Source organism: Ursus arctos, unplaced genomic scaffold (assembly GCF_023065955.2).
Source record: "Ursus arctos isolate Adak ecotype North America unplaced genomic scaffold, UrsArc2.0 scaffold_22, whole genome shotgun sequence".
In the NCBI taxonomy this organism is placed as follows: Eukaryota; Metazoa; Chordata; class Mammalia; order Carnivora; family Ursidae; genus Ursus; species Ursus arctos.
The window spans coordinates 62,011,292-62,019,230 of NW_026622897.1; the positions used below are offsets into that span (position 1 = coordinate 62,011,292).

General features: G+C 42.4%; 1 pseudogene; it reads left to right on the forward strand.

Annotated features, from left to right (window-relative positions):
• Positions 1-1,545: 1,545 nt before the first annotated feature.
• On the forward strand, positions 1,546-1,691 carry LOC113245882 (U1 spliceosomal RNA; annotated as a pseudogene).
• Positions 1,692-7,939: the final 6,248 nt, after the last annotated feature.

Below are 7,939 nucleotides of genomic sequence, written 5' to 3' on the forward strand. Positions count from 1 at the left end.
AGCTGTCAAAGGCTATACACTGCCAAAAAAAAAAAAAAAAAAAAAAAGCAGAACCTAGATAAGTTCATGAGCAACTTCTTTCAAACTTTCAGGAAATCAATCATTTTTACTAGTAAAGCTATTCCAAAACACAGAGAAAGAAGTAAACAGCCCAGTGTTTCATGAAGCCAAAATCTTATAAAGATTGTAAAATGGAAAAACTAGGGACCAGTCCTATTTATAAATACAGATGCAAAATGCCTAAATGAAATATATGAACATAATTTTACAGGATATTTTGAAAATGACTAAACACATTTCTTTATTTCAGGAAGGATAGAGTGATATAAGGAAATCCATTAATCCAATTCACAATATAGATAAAAGAGGAAAAAGCAGAATAATTAAGAGAAATGCTAAATTTTTTATATCAATATTCATTCCTCACAAATATTCTGATAAAGGGAAAAGAATACTTCTTTAACATAATACAGGTAGAAATCCTGTGCACGTGTACTCACACATGTGTATACATTAGCCAAGCAGTATTACTTTTTTGGATATGTATGTATGTATGTATGTATTTATTTAAATTAAGCTCTTCGCCCAGCATGGGACTTGAACTCACAACCCTGTGATTAAGGGTTGCATGCTCTACCGAGTGAGACAGCCAGACACCCCCAGCAGTATTACTTTTAATATTCCCATCAAAGTCAGGAGCAAGACAAGACTACTTAGCACCTCTCCTCTTATTAGCACCGTGCTCTAACCAACTGAGCTAACTGGCCACTGAACACCTGCTATCATTTAACGTTGCTCTGGAAGTGCTAGTTAATACAATTAGACAATATAACAAAATAAGTCACAAATAATAGAAGAAGAAGAGAATTATTTTCAGTTACAGGATTGTGTACCTAGAGATCCAAAATAATCAACTGAAAAATTGTTAGAAAATGTATAAGACCAGAGAACATTTTTTGAATATTTATTTTATACTGGCCATTTTTCTGTGCTCTTGTGTTGTTTCTAACAATTGGTTGACAGGCATACGAATACGCAGGGCCCAGGAAGTCAGCGGGGTTTGGTCGTGGTAGGGGCGAATAGGGACAGGCATCAAACCCTGAAGGCTTCACTACTTCAAAAACCTTGATGGCCACGCAGCTGGTTTGGCCAACACAGGCAGGACTGTGTGTGAGCAACCCCATCCCCCAAACTGAGCTCAGTTAGTATGCTGAAGCCAGTAACCGCGGATGAAGCCTTTTTATTCTGCCCTTCGAAGTGAGCCGATAACAAATCAGAGGGGTGCTGGAGGCCCTCTTCCTTATCATCACTCACCACAGAATGCGGCTGGAGCCAAGTTTGCTTGTCTGGGAGGAGAAGGAAGACCAGGCCCGATGGAGTAACCGGGCTAGGAAAACAGAAGTACAGGCTCCTTTCTCAAGAGCAAAACGAGAGGGACATAGGGATGTGGGGAAGCGAGGAGAGGGAAGGAGGGCTCAGGCATCAGTGACCTGAGAGGAGAGCTCCGAGTACATCAGGAAAGGCAACGAAGGGTGTACTTAGGGTATACTTACGGGGTAGGGGAGATAACGTAATCATGAAGGCGGTTTTCCCAGGGCGAGGCTTGTACCGCACCCCTGTGATTTCCCCAGATGTGGGAATCTCCACTGCATAATTTGTGGTAGTGGGGACTGCGCTCGTGTTTTGCCCTGATTAAAAAAAAAAAAAGGCAAAGGTATGGGTCTTCAGGACTGGTGTGTCCCACCCTGTTTTAGAGACAGTAGTAAGGCACCCCTTACTCTTTGGTTAGGCTCTCTCTTTAGCTGGCACCTAGGCATTGCGACCTGTTCTCTCATTCAATCCATACAACAACCCTTAACAGGTCATGGTTTTTTATTTTTTGTGTGTTTTTTGGGGTTTTTTTTTTTTTGACACTTTTGTGTATTTCCCTAGATGTCTCCCCTGTGATAAATATATTTGCTCAGGATACTTTTTGAAAAATGGAATCATTATACAGTGTTTGTAACATTTTTTTTTCATTTTATCTTAGATATCGTTTCATTCTGTACATGTAGCTCTCTCATTATTTTGCAGACTGTGGTTACTGAGTACTTGACAGACATTTGAGAGGCTTCCAGTTTCTGGTATTATAAACTAGAGCATACGTCCTCCAGATGTCATTCAGCTGATTCCCTCACTTCATGCAGGTTCCTGCTCAAATGCTGCCTCCTCAGAAAAGCCTTCCTAGGTCACAGGATTTAAAATAGCATTGCCCTCCAACCCTCTCCCACTTCTTAATCCCTTACCCCCTTTTTGATAGCACTTATCACTACTGGATATATTTGTACATGTTTTGGTGACTGATGCATTGTGTATCTCCAGTAGAGGCCTCAAAACTTTCAGGAAGGTAAGGACTTTGTTTTGTTTCACTCCTGTGTTCCCAGAGGTGTGCCCAGAGACGTGCCAAGCTCACAGGAGAATCTCCCTAACTGTTCACCGAATGAACTAATACAGCGATGAACATTCTTTTACGTATTTTTTGCAAGTCTATATAAACATTTCAGTAGAATTGCTAGGTCAAAGAGTACAAATATTTAAATTATAACAGAAACCATCAAAACAATCTTTTTTAAAAAGATAGATTTATTTATTTATTTGCGTATTTATTTATTATTTGAGAGGTGGGTGGGGAGGGGCAGAGGGAGAGGGAGAAAGAGAATCTCAAGCAGACTCCTCACTGAGTGTGGAGCCCGAGACAGGGCTCTATCTCACGACCCTGAGACCATGACCTGAGCTGAAGTCAAGAGTTGGGTGCTTAGGGGCGCCTGGGTGGCTCAGTGGTTCATGCATCTGCCTTCGGCTCAGGTCATGATCTCAGGGTCCTGGGATTGAGCCCCACATTGAGCTCCCTGCTCAGTGGGGAGCATACTTCTCCCTCCCCCGCCCCTTGCTCATGCTCTCTCTCTCTCTCATAAATAAAATCTTTAAAAAAAGAGAGTTGGATGCTTAACTAACTGAGGCACCCAGGACCCCCAAAACAATCTTTTAAAAATGGTGCCAATTTACACGCACCCCCCCATAAGTAGACAAGAATGCGTATCCCTACACCCTCCACAACATAAGATAATATCAATCTTTGTAATATTTCCTCTTGATTTTAGAATTTAAAATACATGTGGGTTTTACAGTAAAACAAAAAAGTAAAGGTGCAAATCTCTCTCTGGATCCCACTTCCCTCGTTCACACCAGACGAGGTACGTGCCCTGCTGTGCGGACTCTAGCATCACACTGCAGAACTGTCTGGCTCACCAGCTGGGCCCAGCGGCCTTGCCTTCGTCAAGTCTTCCAGTTCTCATCCTCACCTTACCCTACTCTTGCTGGGGTAGGAAGAGCTAGTCCTTAAGCCAGTAGTAATACAGTCAGGAATATGTCTCAGCAGTCCTCGCCCTACGGCTATATATCTGGGTTTCATTTTCTTCCGTAAAATGTGAATAAAATACCTCTTTCCGAGGGTTCCTTTAAAGATTAAATAAGACAGACATGTGAAGCATCCGGCTCAGTGCCTACCATATAGCTGGCAGTATACCCACTTTCCCAGCTCCTTCAAGCACCCCAGATCTTTGTAGCGCTTCACATATTTCTCATATATTTTTTTAAGATTTTATTTATTTGACAGAGAGAGAGACAGCCAGCGAGAGAGGGAACACAGGCAGGGGGAGTCGGAGAGGAAGAAGTAGGCTCCTAGCGGAGGAGCCTGATGTGGGGCTCGATCCCAGGATTCCGGGATCACGCCCTGAGCCAAAGGCAGACGCTTAACAACTGCGCCGCCCAGGCGCCCCTCATTCCTCATATTCTAACCTTTATAAAGCTAAGGGGGAGTGGGTAGGACCTGAATGGTGCTTGAACACAGAAGGCGCTCAGCGGGTGACTGCCAAGGACAGCTGATGTCTGCATTCAGGAGCTAGTTTGTTTTTTCCACGTACATATTTACACCACCAATCAGCTGATTGGATCGCATACCACCCAGTCCTCTCTACCCAATGAGCTACCAAATGAGCTCATCTTAACCCTGTCTGAGCTGAACAAGGCCTTTTACAGAACTTTAAAACTGACTCACTACTGAGTCATCAAAACAGCAACACCCAAACACACTCCCGTTGCTACACAGAGGAGCAGCATGGGGTGTCTGCCTTATCTCCTCTCTCTCTCCTAATGGGACGGGACCCCTTGACTCACTGAAGAAGAGTCATCCCATCTTTTGTGCTGCAGGAACAAGAACAAAGCTGGCTGAAATAACCACAGTGTGGTCAGCAAACAGCAGCAGTCCTTGTGGTCATGCAGGTCATTTCCTGCGTATGTCACTAACCCAAGAGGAGAGGCCATTAATCAATTAGTCAAATGTGTACTGAGCACCAGCATTCTGTTGTGCACTCATGATGCCTCCTGTTTATAACATTTCTGTGAAGTGACCTTTTCGGTTATTGAAACTCACTGAGAATGTAGGGAAAATAGCCCTTTGTGCTTCTGTAAAGGGGAAAAAGTGTTATTGGAGAAAGTGGGGCTACTTGGTTCCATCCCAGTAGAAAGGATTTTTAAAATATCAAAGAGGAAGAATGATGTTTTGGCTAACTGCTTTACAGAGCTGGAGTTTTAAATATGCTGAGAACTCCTTTCTCATCTGGGAATGATATGGTCAGTGCTCAGTGTTTGCTCTTGGGAAAAGTCTTGAAGTTAGTATCATTGCCACAGGCCTGACTGATTACCATGGACTATCAAGTTTTTCAAGATTCTGAGGGCTGAGGAAGGGCTAAGATAACTGGGAGCCTCCTTTCACAAATAAGGCTGGTTACAGCCAAGATTTTGTATATGTGCACATACAATTTTTGAGTACCCCAGCATGGTCTGTCATAGCTGAAGACCCTAAGCAAAAACTGAATGAGAGTCTTAAGTCCTCAAACTTTTTGTCTGTAGTCCATATAATTGATATAATCCATACCTGAAGGATATAATGAAATGTGCCCTTGATCTACCGGATACAAACATTAAAAGGATAAATAGAAATAGTATGTTACTAGTCTTTAAAGATTAATTAAGCATGGCAAGAAGTAATGTTTATTTCATTAAAATACAAGCTTTCAGCTGGCCACTTTTCCTGAATTATACTTCTCAAGTTCTTATGATATCAATACAGTTGACCCTTGAACCACATGGGTTTGAATTGGGCAGGTCCACTAATACATGGATTTTTTTTCCTATTAATACAGTATGTACTGGAAATGTATTTTCCCTTGCAATTTTTTTTAAAGATTTTATTTATCTACTTGACAGAGAGAGCACAAGCAGAGGAAGCAGCAGGCAGAGGGAGAGGGAGAAGCAGGCTCCCCACAGAGCACGGAGCCCGATGCGGTGCTTGATCCCAGGACCCCAGGATCATGACCTGAGCTGAAGACAGACGCTTAACCAACTGAGCCACACAGGCACCCCTCCAATTTTCTTTTTTTTTTTTTTTAAGATTTTATTTATTTATTTTAGAAATAGAGCACAAGTGGGGGGAGAAGCAGATGTAGAGAGATAAGTAGACTCCATGCTCAGTGCAGAGTCCAACGCAGGGCTCAATCCCAGGACCCCGAGATTATGACCTGAGCCCAAAATCAGGAGTCTGACGTTCAACCGAGCCACCCAGGCATCCCTCCCTTACAATTTTCTTAATAACGTTTTCTTTACTCTAGCTTACTTTATTGTAAGAAGATGATATATGATACACATAGCATATAAAATATGAGTTAATTGTTTATGTTATCAGTAAAGCTTCTAGTCAACAGTAGGCTATTAGTATTAAGTTTTGGGGGAGTCAGAAGTTACCCGCTGATTTTTGACTGTGAGGGGTCACCCCTCCCCCCCATGTTGTTCAAGGGTCAGCTGCACTATTTCTTTTTTTTTTTTAAGATTTTTTTTTATTTATTCGACAGAGAGAGAGAGACAGCCAGCGAGAGAGGGAACACAAGTAGGGGGAGTGGGAGAGGAAGAAGCAGGCTCCTAGAGGAGAAGCCTGAGTGGGGATCGATCCCATAACGCCGGGATCACGCCCTGAGCCGAAGGCAGACACTTAACCGCTGTGCCACCCAGGCGCCCCTGCACTATTTCTGTGCTGATTTGATTATCCTCACCGGTTGTACACAATCTCAACTGTCTATCCATATTAAGCAAACTTATTTTGGGGACATCAGGAGTTACATGTTACATTTACTGACTATAAAGCCATTGACAAGTATGGATTATTCTCAAATAACACTGGTATAATTAAAATCAACACAACTTTTATTCAACACTATTTGTAAGGGACAACATTAGTCTCACATTTAAGACTTTTTATTTTTTTAAATTTTTTATTTATTTGAGAGAGAGCGAGAGAAAGAGACAGAGAGAGCACAAGTGGGGGGCTGGGGGAGAGGGAGAAGAAGACTCCCTGCTGAGCAGGGAGCCTGATACAGGGCTCGATGCTAGGACCCCGAGATCATGGCCTGAGCCGAAGGCAGACACTTAAACTGAGTCACTCAGTTGCCCCTGGCTTCTTTTTTTAAAAAAAATTTAGAAATCTAGGAATGCCCGGATGGCTCAGTTGGTTAAGCACCTAACTCTTGGTTTTGGCTCAGGTCATGATCTCAGAGCTGTAAGATCCAGCCCCAGATCGGGCTCCACGCTCAGCACTCAGAGTCTTTTGAGATTCTGTCCCTCCCCCTCTGCCCCTCCTCCCAGCTCCCACATGCTCTCTCTCTCTAGAATAAATAAATACGATCTTAAAAAAAATTAGAAATCTATCAGAGCAGGCACTTGTTTAGAGAGAGTTATTATTTCCCCAGAATCAAAAGCATAAACTAGAAAAGATTCAGCTTTGGGTAAAGCCTACTATTTTTATGAAACACTCCCACAGACTGTGAAAAATTAGTTACTAGTTCTAAAGGATCTTTCATTCAAAAGTACAAGGCTTAAGTTAATAAGAATATGCATATGTATTTATGTGCTTGTCTGTATTAAAAGTATTTGAGAGCATGATTTAGGAATCTCAATTATAAATCTTCAGGGCAGGAATCTTGCTTATTTTGCTGCTAAAAAAGGTGAATGCACCAACAATAGTGGTATTAAAGCCTTATACTTGCTAAGTCATCTGTCTAAAGGGATAAACTGGTTAAGTTTGTTCTCCCAACACCTAGAGGCAAGATTTTTACTCAGTTATTACAACATTACCACAAACTTGTGGATTCTGCAAAAGTTGCCTAGCAACATTACAGTTAGGAAAAACAGTGGGTGGAGAAAGAACAGGAAATTTGAATTAGATATGCCCTAGGGCAGGTGGGCGTAACCCCACCCCTCCAGTCCAGTTAGTCCCATACTTGGAGGAGCATGAAATTTAAAAAAATCAGAACAATCATTTAGAATTTCAGTTAGGACACTGCTGCAGTTAAACCATAACACTGTGCCATGTTGTCAGCTGGAGGAGGTAGGGCCTGGGTTTCTTACTCATTTTGGTACTTTTGTTTTAAAGAACACAGATTTTTATTCCAGAAACATTTGTTAAGTACCTTCTCAGGGGCCAAGGCACATAGGTGGTGGCTGGAGCTCTAAAGACAAAACTTGATCTCAGCCCTGGGTGGAAGGGAAGCCAGACAAGTAAACACAGAGTGCTTACATAGTCCATTACAGGTGTGGTGGAAAACCTGGTGCACAGTGTCTCTTTTACCTAGAAGTGGAGAAAATTAAGGAAAGGTTTTATAGAAGAAATGGTTCTACCACTGAGTCTTGTTTCCAACTTTTAAAGAAATCCCTTCTTTCCTCCAGTCATTCTGCACATTCGATGGAAATTTACCTCTCCCATTCCGTGGGTGGGCCTGGGCGCCAAGAATTCAAAGTACTGGGGCTGTGTACCAGGATCTCTTCCCCTCCCACTCAGAAGCCAGGCCCT